Here is a 25,857-nt window from a genome sequence, read left to right on the forward strand (position 1 = left end):
TGGATCGGGGCCTGGTTCTCAACACTGATTCTGCCAGCCTTAATCCCCTCACCTCCTAAGGGCAGCCGGTCACCAAACTGGAGGGCAGGGGCCGGGAACCACATTGGTGGGGATCTGCGTTGGGCTTTTGAAGTTGAATTTGGGAGGAGACTAGCAAGACCTGAGGTTTGCTGAGCTCCCTACTGTGTGCCACCACTGTGCCTCTCGTCGAAGCCTCACAGCCGCCGCAGCTGTGGGTCTTCAAGGAGGGCAAAGGAGAAGGGGGGCAGACTGGAGAAGCACACAGGAGGGAAGTTGGAGCAGATGCTTCACTGCAGCTCCTCTCGGGACCGGAGGCCACTGCTGTACCCCGGGCAGCGGCACCCGGGGGTTCACACAGGCGCCGGGCCCTCTGGGAATCTGGAGGGGCAGGGCAGCTACTCTTGCTGCAGCAGCTCCTGTCCTCTCTGGAGGCTGAAGTGGTCGAGGGGACTCTGGGGGTCTCTGCAGACACTGCAGCACTCGAGTTTCTGTCCCAGAGGGCTCCGGGGCGGAGGGCGGGGGGCTCCCACCAGGCATCATGTGTAATCAGTGCCTGAGGAAAAAGGACATTACTGGAGAAGGAAGCTGGGGGAGTGATGGTTGTGAGCGGCTAGGGCAGACGGGCCTTGAGGGCCGTCCTCAGCCTCTCCGGTGGCCAGACCACCACCGCATGGGGCAGGTGTCCTGGGCCCCTCTGTCTTCTGGGCGCCCCACCGTCATTCTCATACGCCTCTCCTGAGTGGCGGCCTGACCCTGGGCTGGAGCCCCTGGCTGGCCATCTCCCATCTGGCCGCCCTTTGCCCTCTTCTGCCCCTGGGATGGGTCAGGAGCTTCTGGGGCGGCAGCCGGCTTCTCCCTTCACCACACCAGCCCGTCCGGCACTGGCACGGCGCCCTGCAGGGGCCCTCAGCTGCTGACAGGAGGTCCTCTTCAGCGGTGCTGCAGGGGGAGGCTGGGCTCGGCCTGGGGCCGCCTCTTCCCTTCCTGCGGCTCAGTCACGCCATCTCTCTGGTCTGGGTGGTCAGGGCTGCTGGTCTGACCATGGTCGCCGCCCTGTTTGCCTGCTGGGCTCCAGGTGTGGGACAGGTGCCGGATTTCCTTTCCTTCCTCCTTGAAGCAGCTCAGTTCCTTCTGGGCTATCTTTCCACCTTACCCTCTGCTCAGACCCCTGCTTCCTGTCTTGATGCAACGCAGCATCCTCCGAGCCCTGGTCTCCAGAGCAGATCTTCAGCCCCAGGAATTTGTCCCAGCCTGGCTCCCAGGTGGGAGCCAGCACGCCGAGTTGCGGGACTCTGCACCCTCGCTTTGCAGCAGCAGGAGCTCAGACCCATTGGCGTGGATGACCTTTCAGCACATTTGTATCAAGCACCCGCCATGTGCCAGGCACGGTGCTGGGCCCAGAGGACGGGGCAGAGAGCAAGATCGCTGTGTCCCTGCTGTTGCAGAGCTGATGTTCTGGTGAGGGGGAAAAGCATTACCCAGATTAAGCACCCCGATGTCAAGGGCTCAGGTGTGAGGAGGCAGAATCAAGCAGAGTCAGGGTCCATGTGATGACACAGTGTGGTCAGGGGCCTCTGGTGAGATTGGGGAGAGCAGTGCCTCATCAGTGGGGAGCTCTGTGGACCCCCAAGGACAGAGTGTTCCACCAAAGACCCCCAAGGGAGGGTGTGTGAGGATGAACAAGGAGGCAGCCAGGCTGGACGGAGCGCAGCAGCCCGGCAGGGTGGTGGGTGGGCTGGCCCGCGGGGAGGGACCGACGGTTCTGCACCTCATGCCCATCGTGGAGCAGGTAGGAAGTGTGGTTCCAGGTTTCCATGCTGGAAATTCACAGATTTTCCAGCAGTGGGGCCAGGTGTCAGAAAATTAAAAAAATTTTTTTAAAATTTTTTTTATTTTTGGCTGCATGCATTCTGCAGCATGAGGGGATCTTAGTTCCCTGACCAGGGATCGAACCTGCACCCCCTGCGTTGGAAGCATGGAGTCATCCCTGGACCACGAGGGAGGCCCCATCAGTCATTTTTCTAAAAGCTCCCCAGCTGACCCCAGTGCACAGCCAGGATGGAGTCCTGTGGGGCATGGGAGGGACTCTGGATCTCACTTTGAGCTGGGAAGCCCCTGACCCCTGCTTTTAAAGGCTGAGAGAGGCCAGTAGCATCCACGGGGCCCCACACACATACACACACAGAAACACACACACACACACACACACACACACACATACTGGGAGGGTTCGTCTGCGGAGCCTCCCTGGGAGCGGACTCTCGCTTCCTTTCCCGCAGTGAGCCTGAGGCTCTGTGCCCCGCGGAGCAAGGGGGTTGTCAGAGCTCACACCCCACCTGCCATTCCGAGGCGCGGCGCTCACAGGACGGCCCCTGCCTTCCAGGGCCGTGTGGGCGGCTGGCACCTGGCTTGCCTGCTGTATTCCTGGCAGCTGGGAGCAGGCCTTCGCCCCCGGGTCACCTGCGGATGTGGCTAACAGGCCGCCAGAAGCCCCGGACGGCGAGGCGCTGGGCCCCACCCCACCGCAGGCCCCTGCCATTGCCCAGCCCCTCCGGGCCTCCCCACCAACTCAGCAGGCAGCCTTGGGCACTGGGGGCCCAGCTGCCACTCCAGCGCTGTAGGTGACGTCCGTTTTGACGGGCGGTGCCCTGTTCCAGGGAGGGGGGCCAGCTCTCCTCAGACAGGACGGACGGGGCGGCGGCTGGAGGGACTGCAGAGGCCACTTATTGGTGCCTTCTGTCTCTCTGCCCCTTCCCCTCTGCCAGCTGCTCTTTCTGCTCCTCCCCCATCCCTTCCTCTTGCTGGGGGGCCACCTGGAGTAACACATGTCCAGAGATGAATCATCTGATGCAGCGTCTGCCTTAAGGAAGCCTCTCCTAGCTGCTCACCCAGCCCCCAGTCCCTGGGAAGTTGTCTCGATGCTGGGCACCATCGCTTTCTCCTGCACCCGTGTCTGCCCCGTCCTGGTGAGGTCAGCACAAGGCATGGCTGTGCAGCACTGTGTCACTCGGGGGCCCATCCGAGTGGCAGGGACACGCTCAGCCCTCTAGGATGCCATCAGCGGTCCTCCCTGCTCAAGCTTCTAGCCCAGCCCATCATCTTCCTGTCTCTGAGCTCCTCCCACTCACATTTACTCATTATTCATCCAAGACTTCCTGACCACGTGCTGTGTTTCCAGTATCTGAGACACCAACTCGACCCTGACTGGGACCCCACTTGCAGGAACTCAGAGTCTCAGCGTCAGTTAGGAAGTGGTCTTTGCTTCCTCTCATGAGGTCTGGGTTACTTGGGGGAGGGGGAGTTGTTCATTTGAAAAAAAAGTACCAAGAGTTTTTTTTTTTTTTTTTTTTTGCTTTTCTTTTCTTCAGACAAAACCAAGACTCTATACCATCCGTGTTTTCCCTGGGGGAGGGGTCAGTGGGGTCCTGGGTTTCCAGGGAAGATTCTTGCACATCCAAGGCTCCAAAATACAGGAATCTGGATTCAGATCCCTGCTCTGCTGTTTGCAAGCTGATAAATTAGATCATACTTTATTCCTTGCATTCTTCACCCTTGATAAGATCTCTAGTAGCAAGAATTTATTAAGCACTTTCTATCTAAAAGATTTTGCAAGACTTTAGGATGACTTCATCCTGGTTTTGTTTCTACAGAGCTTTAAGTATAGCTGGGGAAGTAAACATGCAGAGAGTTTTATGATAAAAAACACTGGGTCATAGGTATTACTTAGTGGATCAGCTGCCTTCTGAGGTGGTGAGCTCTCTGTCCCTAGAAGCATCCAAGCAGAGGATGGGAGATCACTTGGGAATTCCAGTGGCATGCAGTGTTTCTGGCAAGTCTTACCAGGTTGCATAGGAAGGAGCTGTCTTGGGGTTGGCTGGATCTCTACTTTGCCAAGGACAGGAAGATACAGCTCACAGGTAAGAAGCGTCCCTCAGAGATGCTAAGAGGAGCGTTGCCAGCCACGGTTGTAGGCTTGCAAAACCCTTCCACCTGGATTGCAGGATGCGGGCCATTTGCTTTGAGGCCAGACCACCTTGGCTTTTCTAGACCTGGGGCTGACTCTGGTTGTGGGAACTCCTAAAGCTGGAGCTGATGAGGACAGGGGGGAGGGCTGCCTTGGAGCAGGAGGAAGGGCCCAGCAGTCAGGGCCCAGTTTCCTGCCTTGAGGTGATGACTTGAAGTTTACCCTCAACCGCCTGTGTTTCTACACCTCTGCTAAGTGTTCTGCTTGGTGGCGGAACTGGCTGCCCCGCTTCAGGGTACCAGAGGAGGCAGGGAGGTTGGAGTTCCCAAGCGACAGAGGCAGAGGAGCGAGACGGTCGAGAGCAGAGCTCTAGTGCTGGGCTGTCTTGGCTTGAATCCTGGCCCCATCACTTCCTAATTGTGGGATCATCGAAAACGGCTTCTCTGTGCCTCAGTTTCCCCATTTGTAGAATGGGGTGATCACAGGATTGGTGTGAAGATTAGATGAGTTAATACATGGAAAGCACTCAGAATTTCTTGGCCACGGAGAAAAGCACCGCCTGTTGGCTGTTGCCATGTTGCCGGTCCCCTAGGGTGGAAGCCAGCATCATTCTCTCAAGGGGGAAGGGTTGTAGGAGCACAGGAGGGAATAAAATCCATCTGTCCATGGGAACCCACCCATCCTTCCAAACTGCCACTAGAGTTTCAGAATTCTGATGTCCCTTGGGCTTCCCAGATGGTGCAGTGGGAAAGACTCCGCATGCCAATGCAGGAGACTTGGGTTCTGTCCCTGGGTTGAGAAGATCCCCTGGAGGAGGAAATGGCAACTGCTCCTCCAGTATTGCCTGGAGAATTCCTTGGACAGAGGAACCTGGCGGGCTACAGTCTGTGGGGTTGCAAGGAGTTGGACATGACTGAGAATGCTCACACACATTCATTTGTATCCTAACAGATGTATGTCAGGCAAGGTACTGTGAACTTAACAAACCATTACCTAAATCAAAATTTTTAGGTAACATTCAGTTCAGTTCATCGCTCAGTCGTGTCCAACTCTTTGTGACCCCATGGACTGCAGCACGCCAGGCCTCCCTGTCCATCACCAGCTCCCCCAGTTTACTCAAACTCATGTCCACTGAGTCGGTGATGCCATCCAGCCATCTCATCCTCTGTCGTCCCCTTCTCCTCCTGCCCCCAATCCCTCCCAGCATCAGGGTCTTTTCCAATGAGTCAACTCTTCACATGAGGTGGCCAAAGTATTGGAGTTTCAGCTTCAGCATCAGTCCTTCCAATGAATATTCAGGACTGATTTCCTTTAGGATGGACTGGTTGGATTTCCTTGCAGTCCAGGGGACTCTCAAGAGTCTTCTCCAACACTATAGTTCAAAAGCATCAATTCTTTGGCGCTCATTAAAATTTAGATAACAAACCATTACCTAAGTCCACATTTTTTTCTTTAACAGACATTTATTAAAAATCTCCTTGGTCCAAACCACTCTGTGAAGTGCTAAAGATTCAGAATTGAGTAAACTCCTCACGGAACTCACAGATGCAGATAATCTCATAGGGTATGAGCAACCTGTCTAGGGTCTTTTCACTTACGACCACCTTCCCACCCCTTCCTCAGCCTCTGCGTACCTAGCAGTGTTGCAGGTTTCAGAGAGTGAATTGGATCTCTGGGCCTCATAGTTCATAGTTGTGAACGAGAATGAATTAACATTGAAATGAAATATCCGATACGTTAAGAACTTGCTGGAACCCACCTCCCACCTCTGCAAGCCCTTCCCTTCCTCGCCTGTTCCCGGGTAGTGAGTGCCCCCAGGTGACCCTCAACTTTGAGTTTAGACCTCTCTAGACCTGTGCCATTTAGTCACATGGTAAAGTCAGTCTTATTTCTAGGTGTTTCCTTACTCTACTCCTCCAACCCCCATCCCACCCCCAGAATACTCAAAAGAATGTGGCCCTGGGCCACAGAGGTGCTCCTAGAGGCCTCAAGACATCCTGCCGGTTCCCACCATCATCTCTAAGGGGCTGTGCATACCCCAGCGAGGTGCCCTCTGGGTCCCAGCCCTGACCCTCCTCTCTCTCCAGTTCTGTGTCTGACCACCCAGTGCACACTCCTCTCCCACTAGCAGACCAAGGATCACCTTTCCCTGGAAGGCGACTCCTCCTTCAAGTCTTTGAACCTCTGCCTGGACATCCCCTCCCACATCCTGCAGCAGCTCAGCCAGACGCTGGGCCTCAGGCAGGTGCTGGGACTCAGTGCTCCCGTCCCTACAGTGATGGGGGTTGGGGGTGTAGATGCCCTCAGAGTGACCTCCCCTGCTCCTGATTTTTCATCAACGTGTCTGTTTTCACTTTAGGGTTTTGTGGGAACCTTTTCCCTCTGTCTTCCTATTAGGCACGCCTCAAATCTTCCTCCAGGAAGCCTTCCCTGATCAACCCCTTGAGCACTACGTGCTCAGTTATGTTGATGCCAAATAGGCCTACAGCAATGCTGATGCAAGGGCTTCACGGGGGCCTTAGCCCCTTATAACCTCCATTTCCCAAAAGTGAAGTGAAGTGAAGTGAAGCCGCTCAGTCGTATCCGACTCTTTGCGACCCCGTGGGCTGTAGCCTACCAGGCTCCTCCGTCCATGGGATTCTCCAGGCAAGAACACTGGAGTGGGCTGCCATTTCCTTCTCCAGGGGATCTTCCCGACCCAGGAATCAAACGAACCCGGGTCTCCCACATTGCAGACAGACGCTTTAACCTCTGAGCCATCAGGGAAGCCCTTTTCCAAAAGGCCACCCTAAATATACACGACGCTAAGGAAAAACACAGAGCTTAGTATGGAACTGTGGTCTCTGGGTAAGTTCTCCAGTAAACGCTCCCCTGCTCCCTCTCCACTTATCCTACCCCACCCCGGCCCCCAAGCCTGTCTGAACATTCTCACAGCTTGTGGTCAGCACTCACGTGTCCATGTTTCCAAGCTGTTAGATCTCTTCTCTGGGTTCAGGTTGCCAGCTGGCTGGGCCGAAGAGGGCCATGTCCTCACGGGTGTTTCTCCCCAGGCATGCCACCTCACTCCCCAGTCCCTCTGCAATGACAATGACACCAGTGATGTGTTTATGGTTACTGAGGGGCTTTCATGCACGGTAGCCCATTTTGCTGTGAGAACACGCTGTGTAGTAGACAGGACATACAGGAATACTCCCATTCAATGGATGTGGAAACTGAGGGCCTGGGAGGTTTAACAGCTTGCACAGTCAAGTAAGTGCAAGGCAAGGCCTCCCACCGGGTGTGCCTACCTGCTGACTGCCCTCTGAACAGCTTTGTTTACCAGGTCAGGTTTTAGTCCATTTCAGTGTCGGGGCTGTTAAGCAGTGGTCTCCGGGGACTGGCAGGGGAGCCAGAAAAAGCAGATTTAACTTGTAATCTAACCCACCCAGCTTGTTCCGGAGGCAGCCAAACTGGGGAGATCTGGTCCTGCTTCCACCCCCTTCCCCTCCTCCACAGCTGCCCTTTGCCTCCCTCTGCACCGCCATCCCCAAACTCTGGGAGCCGCAGGGTGGGGCCCCAGGAGGATGTGAGCCTATGGACAGGCGGGATGTTTTTCCTGCTCTGCCCATTGTGTGGGCTGAGAGCACGACATCACCAAGTCGCCTGGCAAGCTTTCAGCAGAGCGGGGAGTGTTTCCCGAGGGAGCTGACCAGTTATGAATGGCTGAAGCTTTTTACAAGTTTTGGCATTTCTTTGGATCAGCCAGACTAGGGGAGCCCGGGAAAGGAAGGACTTGTAGACTCCCGGTTCCTGGCAGCCTGCTGCAAGGCTGAAGGTCCCAGGGACCCTGGCCAACCAGAGGTTTGCCAATGCCTGACCCTAGCTAGGAATGGCTCACACCTCAGGGTGGGAACGGCCCTAGTCACCTTGAAAACGTCACTGAGCTCACCCCAGAGGAAAGGCAGGGTCAGAATTGTTTTAAAGCTGCTCTGTGTTTGCTGGGGGGTGAGTAATGTGCAGCGCTTCCCTCCCAGGGGAGGCATTTATGTCTGCATCCTCTTTGCCACTAGATGGGGTGTGCTTTCAGAGCAGGCTGTATGCCTGGTGCTTTGAATCAATTTTCTCAGGGTCTGATTGAATCCTCACAGCAAGACCAATAAATAGGCCGGTATAGTACGCCATGTCTTACAGATGAGAGGTTAGGAATTAGTTCCAGTCCACGTAGCTACCTCATGGTAGGCCTGGGATTTGAACCCAGGTCTGTGACACTCCACAGTCCATGGTCGACAGCAGGACTTCTCAGCTATTCACGTGCATAAGAGTTGACCGGACTGCTGGCCAAGTGCAGATTTCCAGGCCCTGCATTCTCCCCTACTCTAATTCAATAAATCAGGGTGGGGTAGGAATCTGCATTTTTGCCAAATAAGAGGGGATTCTGTAGCATGTGAGCAGGTTGAGAAATACTGCCTTGGTGGCTGGATTCTGTTTTGTGATTTCAGGCAAGAGAGCAGCACCCTGGTCTAAAATAGAGGCACAGCCTCAGGCTCCTGCTGAGACCCCAAGAGGTGGTCCTGTCCCCTCACCTGTCCCTGCCTATGTGCAAGACCCAGGAGAAGCAGCCTGGAGCCTCGGAAGACAAAGGGAACCCATCTGCAGCCTAGAGGAGTCTCCCATCAGCCTTCATAATATTCGAAATACATAGGAAACAAAGGCAGAATAAAGGGGCCCTCTCCATGGGAGCTTCCCGGGTGGCATAGTGCTAAAGACCCTGCCTGCTGACGCGGGTGTGATCCCTGCGTCTGGAAGATCCCCTGGAGGAGGGCAGGGCAACACGCTCCAGTATCCTTGCCTGGAGAATCCCATGGACAAAGGAGCCTGGTGGGCTACAGTCCGTGGGGCCACAAAGAATTGGACACAACAGAAGCGATTTAGCCCACACACAAACCGTGGGAAAGGGCTTGGGACAGACGCCTCTGAGATGGGGAATAGTTGGGCGCATCAGGAGCCTCCTTCTTCAGAGATACCTGGGGTTTGCTAAGAGCGCAGAGTCCTGGGCTCCGTCCCAGCCTTCAACAGTCAGAATCCGTGGTGGTTGAACTCTAGGAATCCACATTTTGTTTTAAATGTGTTCTTCAGACAATTCTGAAGCAAATAGAGAACTGGTGGCCGGAGGGTCTGGGGAGGAAAGGAACTCCCGAGGTGAGGCCCCCAAAGCTGCAGCCCCTGGGGGGTGCCTGGGGCGCAGCTGTAGACAAGTGAAAGGGGCCCCACCCCCACGCTCAGCGTGTGGAGTTCTGGGTTTGAATCCTGGCTGGGCCGCTCTGCACTCCAGGGCAAATGACAGCCTCTCTGGGCTCAGCTCCGCACAGACCAGATGAGGGTCATCTGGTCCACCTCTGCACGTGGCTGTGAAATCCTGCAAGCACTCAGGGCTCCCTGCCTGGACAGCAGCAGGCGAGCAGTGGGAGGAGTGGACCCTCCGTGTCCAGGCCGTGCTGACCGAGGGCTCCCAGCAGCATCCACCTACCGCTGACCCACTTCACTCTGTTGAGAGCCAAGGGCTGGGCCAGCGGAGCGGCGGGGAGGGGGGTTGTCAGAACTCAGAATGAGACTGTGGGCTCTGATGAGTGGCCGGGGTCACCCTCAGAGGGTCAGGGGTCAGGCTGTGGCCTGCAGGACCCTGAAGCCCTGGTCAGGTCCGGAGGGCTGCTTCCACCACTCCACTCCTCTGTCTGTCCACTCCCCAAACCCTCAATTTCACGCCAGGAATCACACCAAAAGCATGCACTCTGAGGGGTCATCCCAGGGGCCCTTCCCACACGACCCACACTGCTGCTCAGGCTTATTTCCCTGGAGTTGTCTCTGTTGAGCTGGGGGACCTAACCATTCCTCCCTTCCTCCCCATCACCTTTGCGTGCCTCCAAGGATCCCTATCCTCTCTTCCTCGACCACCATGCCCTCTTTCGAGGCTCCTTTTCCCCATCCTCATCTCAAGAAGGCCAGGGGTCATCCTCAGGCAGGATCTGATAAACCAATTCATCTCCAGTGGTGGACGAGGCAGGCCTGCGGCCCTCCCCTGGAATAGGTGCACTTTACAAGCAGCTGCAAGAAAACGGTCCCGGGGCACTTGAGAAGGCCTCTCCCCTGGCAGAATAGCCTGAAGGTTAAGAGCGTAGGCTCTGGAGGCAGAGGGTTCATCCCGGCTAAACCATTCATTAGCTGAGTGACCTTGGGCCACTTGCTTCCATTTCCTTAGGTATCAAACAGAACTATAACGAGTGTATTTGCTTCTTTAATGCAGGAGAAGCACCCAGAGTGTGTCTGGCACATGTTAAGAATTCAGTAAATATTACTCATTATTGCTCATTAATGGAAGGATTCGGGGCATGGAGGAGACCCTTAATAGTTTGAATTTCATAGGTAAATGCCCGTGTCCATTCCAGGGCTATGTGCCCACCACGTCCAGTCTAGCCCTGACTGTCATACAAAGCAGACGCTGTAAGTGGGGCCAAGTGTCTGAGTTCTTGGGCTGAGATTTATCCTCTTAGTAAATCTCTTTGGGAATAAGGATATGGATGAGAGCAACAGCAGCCAGATTAGGGGAGAATGTTTGTATCTCTTAAGCCGGGGCTTAAGGGAAAGCATAGATAGATCTGAAGGGAATTTGACATCTGCTCCTCTCTGCTTTTAAGGCTCAGTTGCCCGCAGACTTGGGGCAGGGCTTGGTGAATCACTGGGTATCTGCACTCTGACAGCCGGGGAAGGAGTGGGATTCTCTGACAGCTTTGTTTCTCTGTACCAGTCTGTGAGTCTGTGATGAGGCAAAGCACAGGCTCAGATCCTCCAAGAAAGGGGATGGCTGATGGGGCCTCCTCCTCCTGCTTCTATCTGCTTCCCTTCCAGCCAATTTCCCTCTGGAGAGGAGTGGGAAGGAAGACTCAGAAGGCACCTGGAAGGGATTGGAAGTCTTTGGGACAGAGACATCTCCCAGCCCCACTTTCTCCAACAGACATGAGAAAAACACCTCCTCTGTCTTGGGCAGACCAGCCACCCTGGGCAGAGTGCGTTCCCCTCAAACTGGACTGCTGGGGGCTAATCTGTGCAGTTCTCTGTGAAGAATCCCACTAGGTAGAGGGCCCCACCGGGATGGGAACAAGGACTGCAGCCAGGTCCGCCAGGACACCAAGATCACAGCCCAGAAGCCCACAAACAGAAAGGAGACACCAAAGCAAAGTGAGCTTTGCAGCCAACAGTAACTCTCTTAGCACCTCCGTCTTGCAGAAGGTAGAGAGAGCCACAGGGGAGACGTTGGGCCCATACTTTCCCAGCGTCCATCCTGAATCCGCCCCTGGGCTGCTCCTGGGGACCCAGTGACTCAGGAAACAAGGGCCACATGCCTAAGGAGTCCATTCCTGAGGTCATGGAGCACAGAGGAGGGCGCCACTGATTCTGTCTGGGTGCGAGGACGTTTGAGCTGGATACTGACGTCTGGGTTGCATTTCTGTAGCACAGGGAGAACGGCCGAGGAGTCTGTTCAGGAGTCACAGAGCCTCCTGTAGGGGCAGTGGGAGGGTTGATAGGAGAGGAGGGAAAACACAGGCAGGGCCTCAAAAGGCGCTTTGAAGTCACTGAGCTTCATCCCTGGACGGAGGGGAGTGGGAGCAAGCATGGTTTTTTCCTGATTATTAGGAGCAGTTACCTTTGGCATATAAACCAGAGAAACAGGAAAAGTATAAAGAAAATTAAAATCATTTCTATGTCAACTACCCAGAAATAATCACTGATGTTTTCCTTTCAGACTGTTTCTTATAAAAAGACCTTTAAAACAAATATATGTCGGATAGATACAACATGCAATATATAGTCAAATTAGTATAGCAAAATACATATTTCATATTAAAAGATTGTGTTATATTAAACATATTCTGAATTCATAGAATAGATAAACATATGAGTTATTTTATAATCATTCAGTGTAATACAACTCCTTAAAAAACTAAATTGAGATAATATAAAGAGGGAGTTTTACTTTTTATTAATTTAATTTTAACAGACAACACATTCATGTGCTCCATAAATCAGAAGGCATGAGAGGGGTGGGTTCGATCCCTGGTCAGGGAACTGAGATCCTGCATGCTGCATGGCATGGCCAAAAATTATTTTTTTTTTTCAAAGAAAAGACTCAAGAAGTTAGTTATAGAGTGAAAATACCCCTTTCATGCCATCCCCAACCATGCATCGCCCCTCCTTGGACTCAATAAATGTTCTTGTAAACTTCCAGGAACTTTATGCATAGATAAAAAGATAAACACGTATTATTTTTCCCTCTTTACAAAAATGTTACACAAGCATTAGTCCCTTATGTTGCATCCTTCAGTTTTTACTTGGTATATCTTAGATACCATTTCCTATAAATATATAAAAGTTTTTTTAGTCTTCTATGACTGCATACTATTCCATCATATTGTTGAAGGGAAAAGCCAATTCTGCCTCCATGTTGGAACTGTTTCTTTGACTTGCTTTCCTTTGCTTTTATTATAATCATATATAATAGCCTGCCTCAGAGAACCCTGCCCCTCTACTCGACTGTTAAAGCGCCTTTGTTCAGAACCCTGTCCACCTGTAGATGGCAGGAAGTGAAAGTGAAGTTGCTCAGTTGTGTCTGACTCTTTGAGACCTTGTGGACTGTAGCCTACCAGGCTCCTCTGCTGCTGCTAAGTTGCTTCAGTCGTGTCCGACTCTGTGCGACCCCATAGACGGCAGCCCACCAGGCTCCCCCATCCCTGCGATTCTCCACGAAAGAACACTGGAGTGGGCTGCCATTTCCTTCTCCAACCAGGCTCCTCAGTCCATGGAATTTTCCAGGCAAGAGTACTGGAGTGGGTTGCCATTTCCTTCTCCAGGGGATCTTCCCAACCAGGAAGAAATAAACACATCCCCTGCCTGAGGCTCGCCATTCTAGGAGATATTCGCAAGATTAATGGCTGTTTTACTTTGCTTCCTCACCTCTCCCATCTCTGATCCATAAAAGAAGCTGGCATCCAGACCCCACTAAGATAGTTATTTAGAGATATTATTCTGCCGTCTTCTCAGTCAGCTGTATTTCCAAATAAAGTCATATTCCTTGCCTCAACACCTCATCTCTCAGATTCATTGGCCTGTCATGTGGCAAGCAGAGAGAGCTTGAACTTGATAACAAATTTGGCTTAGCCATCCAGGATCCTTGCTGCTAGAGGCTAGCTGGCCCCAGTCAAGGAATATTGGGACAAGGCCCTAGCAGCTGCCAGGACCATCTTGATCTTTCCTTCAAGATTCTGGGAAGTGGCACCCAGCTGCTCCAGTGCTTAGCAGTTTGAAACAAGGAACTGACCAACTTCTACAAGTCAATGAACTCAATTTCATAGGGTAAGTAAGTCTCCCCAATTGATAGCCAGTTGATTTGTTTGTGGCTTTGCGTGCCCTTTTGTGTTATGAGTCAACAGACTTGATTTTGTAGGGTATGTCGCTCTGCTGTGCTCGCTGGGAACATATTTCCCCCTCAATTTGGATTTTTCCTTTATGGGACAAACCTGTTTGGTGGGGTACCCTGTTGGAGAGGAGAATTATCGCTGGACTCTACCTCAGGTGGGACCAGTTCATTGGGGAACTAGTTCTGACGTGGCTAGGCTGCCTGGTTGCAATTAGTTCGTTTGTTTTGTAGAGTAAATTTACTTACCTGAGCCGGGATCCAGTTGCTCTGTGAATCGAGGCTGGAATTTGTGCTGTCTTTGTTGAAATTCACCTACATCTTTTGTGTTTTGGTGTTATCAAACTTATAGAAGTGGGAAATATTTCATCTACCCTAAAGGAAAGCTCTCTGGGGCATATATTAGATATGTTGAGATCAGAAGAGCAACGGCCCATGAATGGCTCACAGTTATGCAATCTTGCAGTTAGAAGCACTGTGCAAAGGAGGAACACCTGAGAATGAGTGAATAGCTCTGGAGGCCCCCTTGGGCTTGGTGTCCAATGCCAGTTTCCCCTCCAGGAGCCCCGGGTAACTTTGACGGTGGAGAACTTCAGCTGCAGCTTGGGGAGCTTCCCCTGCGAAGGAAAACTCCTTTGATAAAGCATTTTGGACAAACGCCATAGATCTAATGGAACTGGGAGGTCACGTTAGTGTGACTTTCCAGCTAGCTAGGTTTTGGTTTATTTTGGTTATGTGTGTAATTTGGTGATGCACAGACATCTAGTACCAACTGCTTAAGCTAAAATGAGACGTGCTTCCTCTAAGGTTCCTGCCCACCCCCACAGCAACTCTCTCGTTTCTCTCTCCTCAAACCCTCTGTAAACAGGCTACTGGCTGTAGAAGCAGTTGAGGAACTCCCGCCAGGGTTACTCTCCGGCGTGTTCTGAAGATCCCACAGCGCACTGTGGCACAGTAGCTATCCCCCAAGGAGGTGAGGACTCTCCTTTAAGCTGAGGACCAGGTCAATTAAACTTGTGTGCCATGGGGTCAGGCACTTAAGAGCTATTAGGGCAGCTGCTGCTTGAAGACTCCCACAGCAGGATAAGGGGGTCACAGAATAGACCCGGCTCCTAGGGCATCTGCCCCCAGAAAGACTACTTCCGTGCAGTGACAGCACGTACTGGTTCAGGCACCACTGGCCCACTTCTCTGGCTGCCGCCTTCCCAGGAGGCCAGGGCCGCGAGGTGGGCTCCTCAGCCTGTCTTTCCTATTACCTGCACCTCTTTCCCCCTCAGTATTAAACAAAGGGTAGACAAAGTCATCCTAGGAAGAACTTGCCCGTATCTTTGAGATGAAAATGTCCTATCTGGTCTTCTCAGGAACCCTCATCTCTGCTGTCTTCTAAAATTCAAATTTTAGAGAGGGTAAAATAATTTAGAAGTTGGCTCGTCCAAGGTAATTAGAAATCTTAAGTCCTTTTTCTGCAAATATTTAGCCATCTACCCAAGTGAGCTTGCCTTGTTCCATGTATGAAAAACCCAATTTTAATCCAAGCTTTTTTGTAAACTTATGGGGTTTACATTGCTATGCCTGACTCAGGACTAAAATCTTGAAATAAGCACTGAGGCCACTCTGTGGATTTGGCCTTTTGACTAAGATCAAGTGTAGTATCTTCCCTGGTGGCTCAAATGGTAAAGCGTCTGCCTACAATGCAGGAGACCTGGGTTTGATCCCTGGGTTGGGGAGATCCTCTGGAGAAGGCAATGGCAACCCACTCTAGTACTCTTGCCTGGAAAATCCCATGGACAGAGGATCTTGCCTGGAAAATCCCATGGACAGAGGAGCCTGGTAGGCTACAGTTCATGGGGTCCGTGGGGTCACTGAGTGACTTCACTTTCACTTTCACTTTTTGCCTTTGGATAACATTGCTGTGGTTGATTTGTAAAAGAGCTCTATTTAATTGGCTTAAATAAAAGTAAGTGCTTACAAACCAAACAATTCTAAATACAAGAGAAATTAAGCTAAATGAATTTCAGGTTCACAAGAACTGGAAAATATTCATTATTAAATTAGTACCTGGTATTTTGTTAAAGTTTGTTGATGTAATTAATATAGACATGTCTTAAGTGATCAACATATTAAATACAATATTAAGTATAATACTTTCATTGTGCCTAGGTTTAACATAAGCTTAATAAGATCTTTTTTAAAAAAAATTATTTATTATTATTTTTTGGAGGCTAATTACTTTACAATGTTGTATTGGTTTTGCCATGCTGCTGCTGCTGCTAAGTCGCTTCAGTCGTGTCCGACTCTGTGTGACCCCATAGACGGCAGCCCACCAGGCTTCTCCGTCCATGGGATTCTCCAGGCAAGAACACTGGAGTAGGTTGCCATTTCCTTCTCCAATGCATGAAAGTGGAAAGTGAAAGTGAAGTCGCTCAGTCATGTCTGACTCTAGCGACCCCATGGACTGCAGCCCACCAGGCTCCTCTGTCCATGGGATTTTCCAGGCAAGAGTGCTGGAGTGGGGTGCCATTTGCCAGACATTGACATGATATGTCAGCAAGGAAAGTAACTCAGTGTGAAGAAACTTTTGAGGAAAGAAAGTGCAAATGGGAAAAGAGTTTTGAGTGAACTTTTAGAAATATATGCTTTAGGATCTCTCCAGATATTCTAAAACTCAAAAGTTAAAATTGTGCTAAAATAAGTTAAGGGATGAAATATTTGTGGAAGATGGACTCCCAAAAGGGTTTTGTACATGATCAGTCAGGACTAACTTTAAAACAAGTTTACTTGAGTAAATGAATCTTTAAAGTAAGCTGGTGCAAAACATAAATTTAGTTTTTCTCTCTGTCAAAACAGACAACTTTTCTAAAGATGCTAAACTGCCCTTGATAACATATTTTAAGTTTCTTTACCTTTTAAGTGATCTGTTCTATATTTACTTTTGGAATTTTTTATTGTCACTTTGGCTAAGTAAATAACTATTTTTTCACAGGAAGCTATGATCCTGTTGTACTTTTAAATGTTTTTTAAGGTTCTTTTGACAAAAATTCTCAAATCAAATTACCTCTAGCCAACTTTGGGATGCTTCAAAGGGTCCCTGAAACACCCCAAAGGAAGACATTAACCTAACTAGGTTTCTTTGGTATGTTAAACTACGTGAGAGGTATTGTCATATGAGCAATAAATTTTAAGTTATATGGTAAATGATACAGATATTCTAGAGAGTATATGGAGTTCCCTAAAATCTATCTCCTGGTAGAATATCATCAGTCATAATTCCAAATATCTGAAAGTGTTGCATGTCACAGCAGTAACTGGGTTGCTTTGTCAACTACACTGCAATCAGATTTAAACTTGCCTTCATAAGTCTTCTGTCATTATAGACAGTTATTCACACTGATGCCTTTGCAAAAATGTCTCCTCTTCGAGAAGGTTTATAAAAAGGACGTTTGGATAAAACACAGGTTTCTGACTTTCAGGTTATAATGCTGAACTGGGAAAGACATGGAAGAATTCTAATAGGGAAACTGATGGCTTCATAAAGCTGTTCACAAAAAGGAATAGTTATATATAACTGAGTAAACTGCAAATATGGTTATAATTTCTATGGTTTCAAACACAGGAAAAGATGCTCAACATCACTCATTATCAGAGAACACAAATCAAAACCACTATGAGGTACCATCTCATGCTGGTCAGAGTGGCTGCTTTTAAAAAGTCTACAAGCAATAAATGCTGGAGAGGTTGTAGAGAAAAGGAACCCTCTTACACTGTTGGTGGGAATGCAAACTAGTACAGTCACTATGGAGAACAGTGTGGAGATTCCTTAAAAAACTGGAAATAAAACTGCCATACAACCCAGCAATCCCACTGCTGGGCATACACACCGAGGAAACTAGAATTGAAAGAGACACGTGTACCCCAATGTTCATCGCAGCACTGTTTATAATAGCCAGGACATGGAAGCAACCTAGATGTCCATCAGCAGATGAGTGGATAAGAAAGCTGTGGTACATTTACACAATGGAATATTACTCAGTTATTAAAAAGAATGCATTTGAATCAGTTTGAAAGTGAAGAAGAACTAAAGAGCCTCTTGATGAAAGTGAAAGAGAAGAGTGAAAAAGTTGGCTTAAAGCTCAACATTCAGAAAACTAAGATCATGGCATCCGGTCCCATCACTTCATGGCAAATAGACGGGGAAGCAGTGGAAATAGTGGCTGGCTTTATTTTTCTGGGCTCCAAAATCACTGCAGATGGTGATTGCAGCCATGAAATTAAAAGACGCTTACTCCTTGGAAGGAAAGTTATGACCAACCTAGACAGCATATTCAAAAGCAGAGACATTACTTTGTCAACAAAGGTCCGTCTAGTCAAGGCTGTGGTTTTTCCAGTGGTCATGTATGGATGTGAGAGTTGGATTATAAAGAAAGCTGAGCACTGAAGAATTGATGCTTTTGAAGTGTGGTGTTGGAGAAGACTCTTGAGAGTTCCTTGGACTTCAAGGAGATCCAACCAGACCATCCTAAAGGAGATCAGTCCTGGGTGTTCATTGGAAGGACTGTTGAAGCTGAAACTCGAATACTTTGGCCACCTGATGCGAAGAGCTGACTCATTGGAAAAGACCCTGATGCTGGGAAAGATTGAAGGCAGGAGGAGAAGGGGATGACGGAGGATGAGATAGTTGGATGGTATCACCGACTCAATGGACATGGGTTTGAGTGGACTTCAGGAGTTGATGATGTACAGGGAGGCCTGGCGTGCTGCGGTCCATGGAGTTGCAAAGAGTCTGACACGACTGAGCGACTGAACTGAACTGAACTGAATGAGGTGGATGAAACTGGAGCCTGTTATACAGAGTGAAGTAAGTCAGAAAGAAAAACACCAATACAGTATATTAACTCATATATATGGAATTTAGAAAGATGGTAAGAATGACCCTATATGCGAGACAGAAAAAGAGATACAGATGTAAAGAACAGACTTTTGGACTCCGTGGGAGAAGGCGAGGGTGGGATGATTTGAGAGAATAGCATTGAAACATATGTGAAACAGATCGCCAGTCCAGATTCGATGCATGCGACAGGGTGCTCAGGGCTGGTGCACTGGGATGACCCAGAGGGATGGGATGGGGAGGGAATGGGAGGGGGGTTCAGGCTGGGGAACACATGTGCACCCATGGCTGAGTCATGCCAATGTATGGCAAAAGCCACCACAATATTGTAAAGTAATTAGCCTCCAATTAAAATAAATAAATAAATTAAAAAATAATTTCTATGGTTTCTATCTAAAAGGATTACTGGTTTAAATCTGTGTTTTCCAGTTATAAGGAACACTTTCTCCTTAAACTAATTATGACTTACAGTAACTTCATAAATTATATCTTTGTAAGCAAAATGGAAACTTTTTTCTCTCCAACTGGTTGATCCTGCCAGTAGCACACACTTGTCTCAGAGATTAAGCCATGCATAGGTGTGCATGGCCAGTACAATGAAACTGCAGATAGCAGTTAAATCAGTTACGGCTCCGTTGGTCACTAGATTACGGCAACTGGATTTCACCTGGTTACATCAATCTTTGTCTTCATTTGTTCTTGTTTTCACGCTGTGCTCTGTGTCTCCCTGCTTCACTACTTCATTGTCAAATGTTACTAGCTGCGTTACTTACATCCTGTCTAATTTATAAGATTGTCTCTTACAGTACCCAGTGTATAACCAGGCCTTCAACAAAACTTATCTAGCTAGACATCATGAGAAAACAGATCACATCAGTAACATCAAATGGTTGTAATAGTGTGATTCTAGGTATGGGAAAAAGCAACAAGGGAATATGTCTCTTGGAGTATAATTAGAATTCAGAGGATCTTTAATTATTGATGGGGCCTGGTTCAAAATTTAGCACCTAGAGTGGCTTTTCAAAATTTTTCACCCGATCTGGAATGAGTCTCCCAGCACTGTGGGACACAATTTGATCACGAAGTATCTCCCAAATATTGGTCAAATTCCTGACCAAGAGGGGAAAGTGAAGTGAAAGGGAAAGTCGCTCAGTCGTGTCCAACTCTTTGTGGCCATGGAATTTTCCAGACCAGAATACTGGAGTGGGTAGCCTTTCTCTTCTCCAGAGGATCTCCCCAACCCAGGGATCGAACCCAGGTCTCCCACATTGTAGTCAGATACTTTACCAGCTGAGCCACAAGGGAAGCCAGAGAATACTGGAGTGGGTAGCCTATCCCTCCTCCAGCAGATCTTCCCCCTCCCAGGAATCAAACCGGGGTCTCCTGCATTGCAGGTGGATTCTTTACCAACTGAGCTATCAGGGAAACCTGACCAAGAGGGGAGGGTTTCTGAAAAATGGAAACTTTCCTGCCATCAGGGGTTGCAGCCCTCCAAAGTAAGCTGGTGAATCCTGAGGAAAAATATCTGCTATCTAGCAGCCATAAGACGGTGGCCACTCCCTGTGGTGAGTGTGAGAAGGCTCAGAATATGAGAACACAGGATTATAGACCCCAGATAGCTGAGGTGCACATCAAGAAAATAATTGTAATGAGCCCTGACTCTTGCATCTTCCCACACGTAGGAAAGCGCTAGATTCCTTGAGATGCTGCGTCCTGGATTCAAAGTTCAATATTTCTAAGTCTACAGGTGTAGACTCTTCACAAGGGGAGCAGAGGAAGACAAACGTCAACACTTGAACACTGGCACCAATGGCAGATGCTCTCAGAAAGAGCCACCTTAGGTAACAGTCAGAAGGGTCGTTGCCTCCCTTTCCACAAGATTGTGGAACAGACTTTGACAGTGGGGAATGCTAAGTCACTCCAGTCGTGTCCGACTCTCTGCGACCCCATGGACTGCAGCCTACCAGGCTCCTCCATCCATGGAATTTTCCAGGCAAGAGTACTGGAGTGGGTTGCCATTGCCTTCTCCAGACAGTGGGGAATAACTGCAGGGAAAAGCCAATTCTGACTCCATGCTGGAACTGTTTCTTTGACTTGCTTTTTGTTGTTTTTATTATATAATCATACATAATGAGCTGCCTCAGAGAATCCTGCCCCTCTGTCTGACTGTTAAACTAACAGTGTCTTTTTTCAGAACCCTGTCCACCTGCAGACGGCAGGAAGGAAGAAACGAATACATCCTCTGCTTGAAACTTGCCATGGGGTCGCTAAGAGTCGGACACGGCTGAGCGACTTCACTTTCACTTTTCACTTTCATGCATTGGAGAAGGAAATGGCGCCCCACTCCAGTGTTCTTGCCTGGAGAATCCCAGGGACGGGGGAGCCTAGTGGGCTGCCGTCTCTGGGGTCGCACAGAGTCGGACATGACTGAAGTGACTTAGCAGCAGCAGCAGCAGGAGATATTTGCAAGACTGATGGCCTTTTAACTTTGTTTCTTCACCCCCACCCCCAGCTCTGATCTATACAAGAACCTGGCATCCAGACCCTGCTAAGGTGGTTATTTAGAGGCATTAGCCTGACATCTTCTTGGTCAGCCAGTTTTACAAATAAAGGCATATTCCTTGTCTCAACACCTCATGTCTCAGATTCATTGGCCTGTCCTGCAGCAAGCAGAGTGAGCTTGGACTCGGTAATGGTGTGAATGTATTCTAATTTAGTTAGCAAATCTCTACTAATAGTCAACTGGGTTGTCTCCAATCTTTTGCATTTATAAACAGTTATTGTGCTGCCACAAATAACTCTGTACATATGTCATCTTGCACAATAATAACTCCATATGCAGGAAAACTTCCTAGAAGTGCAATTACAGGTCAAGGGACAGGTGCAGTTATAATTTTGATGGGTGTTGTCAAATAGCCTTCTGTAGAGGTGATACTAATTGCTTTAAAATGTCCTTCCTTTAATGTAAATGAGGGATAAAATCAGGTCTGAACTTCGACTAAGGAAGCTGGATTAAAGGTGGGCAGACAGCCTCCTTAGAGGCTGTTGCAACAGAGCAGGAGAAACCCACCTGGACAAAGGAGCTGGAGCCGTGAATTAAGAAACGTTATGGACTTAGAACTGAGAGGAGAAGACACAAATGGCATTTGGATGTGCGTGTGCAAAGGTCTGTGACAGGCTGACTGGGTAGGTATGGAAACGGTGTCTACAGTAAGACAGGTGAAACAAAAGCAGGCAAACAGAAGTAAGGGGTCCCCCGAAGTCTCCCCTTCTCAAAGTGTAGAGACATTTGTTACAATAATAAAGCTCTTAATTTGTTTCATTCTCCTATGTCAAGGAAAATGAGCTCCACTCTGAAAAAAGGTAAAACGGACACATTAAGAGGGGATTGAAGATCCCCATGAAGGACAGTTTCTTGGCCACACGTGTTTGCCACCTCTTCTGTGACCCCACTAAAATGACCACAAAGCAACGAGGAAATTTTACTCTCCTAATGATGAAGGGAATAGGAGGGAAGTCACTGCAGATAAGCATTGTCAGGAAACACACAGGAGCTGAGAAATGGAGAAAAGAGGTCACTGACGACGTGGGTGGAGGACAGAGGAGAAGGCAGCAAGACAGCTGCACACCATCCTTGCAGAACCAGAGGGGGCTCAGGCCTTGCAGACACCGTGAGGGGCAGAGGCAGGAGACACAGCCGCCGCTGAAGTGAGGGGGACGGGCCGGCGGCACACGGAACAGCCAGTTCCCAGCAGCAGGCTTGCAGCCAGGGGTACGCCCGCAGATGGAGGGTTCAGTGCAATGCCTCCAGAGCAGGGGCTTCGCCTCTAATACTGGAGTCCTCGTGCGATGCAGGCTCACTGCCAACCTCCCACCTGACCTGACCAGCCTCACTCTTAAATATGAAAAGAAAACGATCGTCAGACATTTGGAAAAAAAAGTCTCTGGTATGAATAAAAGATACAGATAAATTTGGGGGGCGGATACTCCATAATAAAAATATATAATTTAGGGAACAGAAAAGTAAAGAAATTTTCAATAACTAATAGGTAATCAGGGAGATTTGAGGAAGCGTTACATACCTAAACAAGTACAGGATGCTATGAAAGGAGAACCAGAAAATAAATGTGAGCACCTGGAAATTAAAGATAGGATTATGGAAATTGAAATTTCAAGAGAAAGTGTTGAGAGGCAAGAGAGTTAGAGAATTAGTTTGATGACTACATGAGAGAAATATCCAGGAAAAAAAGAAGTAAAGAGAAAACAGAAGGGAAGAAATTCTCAAATAAGAAAACAAAATAATTCTTCAAAGCTGAAGAACAGCTTGTAAAGGGGACACCGAGGATCCAGCACAATGAGTGAATAAAGGACCCGCTTATGAACATCATCATGGTGAAATTTTAGAATAGCCATGATAAAGACAAGATCCTAAACATTTCCCTAGAGAATAAGAAAATTTTACCTTTAAAAATGTAGGAATCAAACTGACCTCAGGGCTCTCATTAGCAAAAGCTGGAATGATGCCATCAACATTCTGTGAAAAAAACAATTTTCCACAAAGAAGTCTATATCCATCCAAATCATCATTCAAGTATGAGGATGGAGCTGTAACACGTTGAGGAGCTAGAGACTCAGAAAATCTATGACATACCACACTCCTTCTTTCTAAAGAACCATTTTTTAAAATTGAAGTAAAGTTAATTACAATGTTGTGTTAGCTTCAGGTGTACAGCAAACTGATTCAATTACATAGGTGTAATATATATGTAACCAAGTATATATATATATTCTTTTTCAGATTCTTTTCCATTACAGGTTATTACAGGACATTAAGTATAGTTCCCTGTGCTATATGGTAGGTCCTTGTTGTTGTTTTATACACAGGAGTGTATCTATGTTAATTCCAAACTCCTAAATTATCTCTCAGCCATACAAACACTCCTTTTAAGAAATTACCTGAGATGTGGTGCACCAAAATAACAGCCTACACGAAAACAGAGGGAGGGAGGGACAGAATAAAGAAGGAGGGAAGGGGAGGAGAACAGTGGGACCAGCTCGGGCAGCAGTGAAAAGAAGCGCCCGGCCAACAGCTGCCTAACAGAAAAGCAACAGGCCCAAATTAGAGCATATAACGGAGGGGGCCCTGTGTGGGGCGCCTGGGGAAGACAGGAACCTCAGAAATAGAATACTCAATAACAGAAAAGTCAGAAACAAACATGAGGAAATCATCATGGCAAGGAGAGAGAAGAGAAGGGTTAAGAGGAAGGAGAAGAAAGGTAATCTGAAACTGTAAGAAAAGAAAACAAATAAAAGAAATGTAATTACAGGGCTTTGCTGGCTTTGCAAAAGATATATTTACATGGTTACAAATGTAAACATTATTTATTGGTTTAAACTTTTAGAACCAACTAATAAGTGGAACACAGAAGACAATTACACTTAGAAAAATTATACATACAGGTTATCAACATTGATCATCTAAAATAAACACGCAGAAGACAGAAGCTGGGAAGGGAAGCCAAACGGAGAGGTAGGGGTGATATCCTTATCCTACAAAATAGTGGGTCAAGACTACTGTCAATAGCTGATGGGATGAGACATAAAGATGTAAATCTGTTACTTAAAGCAGAATAGATAATCAACACACTTATTTTTATTTTATTTAGAAGATCTAAATAAAAATAGCTATACAACCACGTTGTGAGGGGGTAGGGGGGTTATTTGGATGATGTATATGAAATAAATTGTTATCTTTTATAGTTATAAACAAAGAAAGGATATTTTAAACTGAAAAATCCAGAAATAGTCACATAAGCACATTATTTAGAGATATAGAAGTCCTTCCCAGAATAAAGTTCTAACAGACTTAGAAGCAGTTGCCTCTGGGAGCAGGACTACAGGGAGAAGGAATGTGGTGGGACTGTTCGTTGTAAGCTCTTCTGCTTTATTTTTAACCATGAACACAAATTACTTGGCTATAAAAATTGAAGTCCATCACAAGACATTTGAGAACTTATGTGGCTGCAGATGAATTCTGGGGGCCAGATTCAGATGAATTAGATATACAGTCACGAAATAACTTGCAAGTAGGAATGAAAAACAACCTGGATAAACCATGAGGAAATTGGAGATAAGAAAACGTTCTGATTTTCACAAAGAGACAGAAGGTATTTCTGGAAACTATAGACCAAATGGCTCAATACAGAATCCTGGCAAAAGTCTAGCACAGATTATTAAACAGATGGCTTGAGAGTGCTTTGTGATTTATTTATTTATTTATACTCTGCCTCCTTGCAAAAAGAAGGATTTGCAGTGGCTTACAGAGATACATACAATACAATAAGATCAAAGAATTTTAATGAGAAAGGAGTCTCAAAAATTTAAACATAGAAGTACTATATGATCTGACAAATGCACCCAAGAGAACTGAAACATGTTCACAAAAACTTCTGCTGCTGCTGCTGCTAAGTCGCTTCAGTCGTGTCCGACTCTGTGTGACCCCATAGACGGCAGCCCACCAGGCTCCCCAGTCCCTGGGATTCTCCAGGCAAGAACACTGGAGTGGGTTGCCATTTCCTCCTCCAATGCATGAAAGAGAAAAGTGAAAGGGAAGTCGCTCAGTCGTGTCTGACTCTTAGCGACCCCATGGATTACAGCCTACCAGGCTCCTCCATCCATGGGATTTTCCAGGCAAGAGTACTGGAGTGGGGTGCCATTGCCTTCTAAATGAATGTTTAAGCAGCATTATTCATGATAGCCAAAATGTGGAAACCCAAAAGTCCATGGAAAAACAAAATGTGGTACTTTCATTCTGAACAATGGAATATTATTCAGCTATGAAAAGGAATAAAGTATTGATACAAGCTTCAATGTAAGTGAACTTTGAAAACATTACACTAAATTAATGAAGCCAGACATAAAGGACCACATAATTATATGACTTCATTTATATGAAATCTCCAGAATAGGCAAAACCATAGACAGAAAGTTGACCATTGCTTGCCAAAGGCTGAGGGGAGGGGTGAAGGAGGAGCAACTGCCAATGGGTAAAGAGTTTCTTCTGGGGGTGATGAAAATGTTCTGCACTTAGTTAGTGGTGCTGCTCTCAGCGGTGATGTGACTATACTAAAAATCACAAATTGTACACTTTAAAAGAGTGAGTTTTAATGTGAGACTTAGATGGTGCATGATATGTAAGCAGCTCTTGTTGATAAAATGTGGATTCTTTGGAGCAGCGGTTTCCAACTTTGGCTGCACATTAGAAAGCCCTGGGGAGTTTTTGCAAACTGCCAACATCACAAGACTCCATGAGCCAGAAAGTCTGACATTTTTGAGATTTCAAATTATTCTAACATTCATACGTTCCAACTTAAGATGGCTCACTTCTAACATTTTGACTTGACAATGTGATATGCGCTCAGTAGGACCCATACTTGGAATTTTGAATTCCGGGCTGTCTATATGCAGTACAGTATCCTCTCCTGATCCTAGGCAGTGGCAATGAACCAATGTTCCCAAGCAGCCGTGGGATCACAGACGAAA

The 25,857-nt window shown here is 47.9% G+C and overlaps 1 long non-coding RNA gene across 1 annotated transcript in view; it reads right to left on the minus strand.

The window, feature by feature from the left end:
• Positions 1-1,831: 1,831 nt before the first annotated feature.
• The window catches only part of LOC112441812 (uncharacterized), a 57,347-nt gene continuing 33,321 nt past the window's right edge, over positions 1,832-25,857 (minus strand). The window contains exons 2-3 of the long non-coding RNA XR_003029679.2: positions 6,938-7,061; positions 1,832-4,573 (exon numbers count right to left, since the gene is read on the minus strand). This is a non-coding gene — a long non-coding RNA (uncharacterized lncRNA). The remainder of the gene's footprint in view (positions 4,574-6,937; positions 7,062-25,857) is intronic.

Source organism: Bos taurus, chromosome 16 (assembly GCF_002263795.3).
Source record: "Bos taurus isolate L1 Dominette 01449 registration number 42190680 breed Hereford chromosome 16, ARS-UCD2.0, whole genome shotgun sequence".
Taxonomy (NCBI): Eukaryota; Metazoa; Chordata; class Mammalia; order Artiodactyla; family Bovidae; genus Bos; species Bos taurus.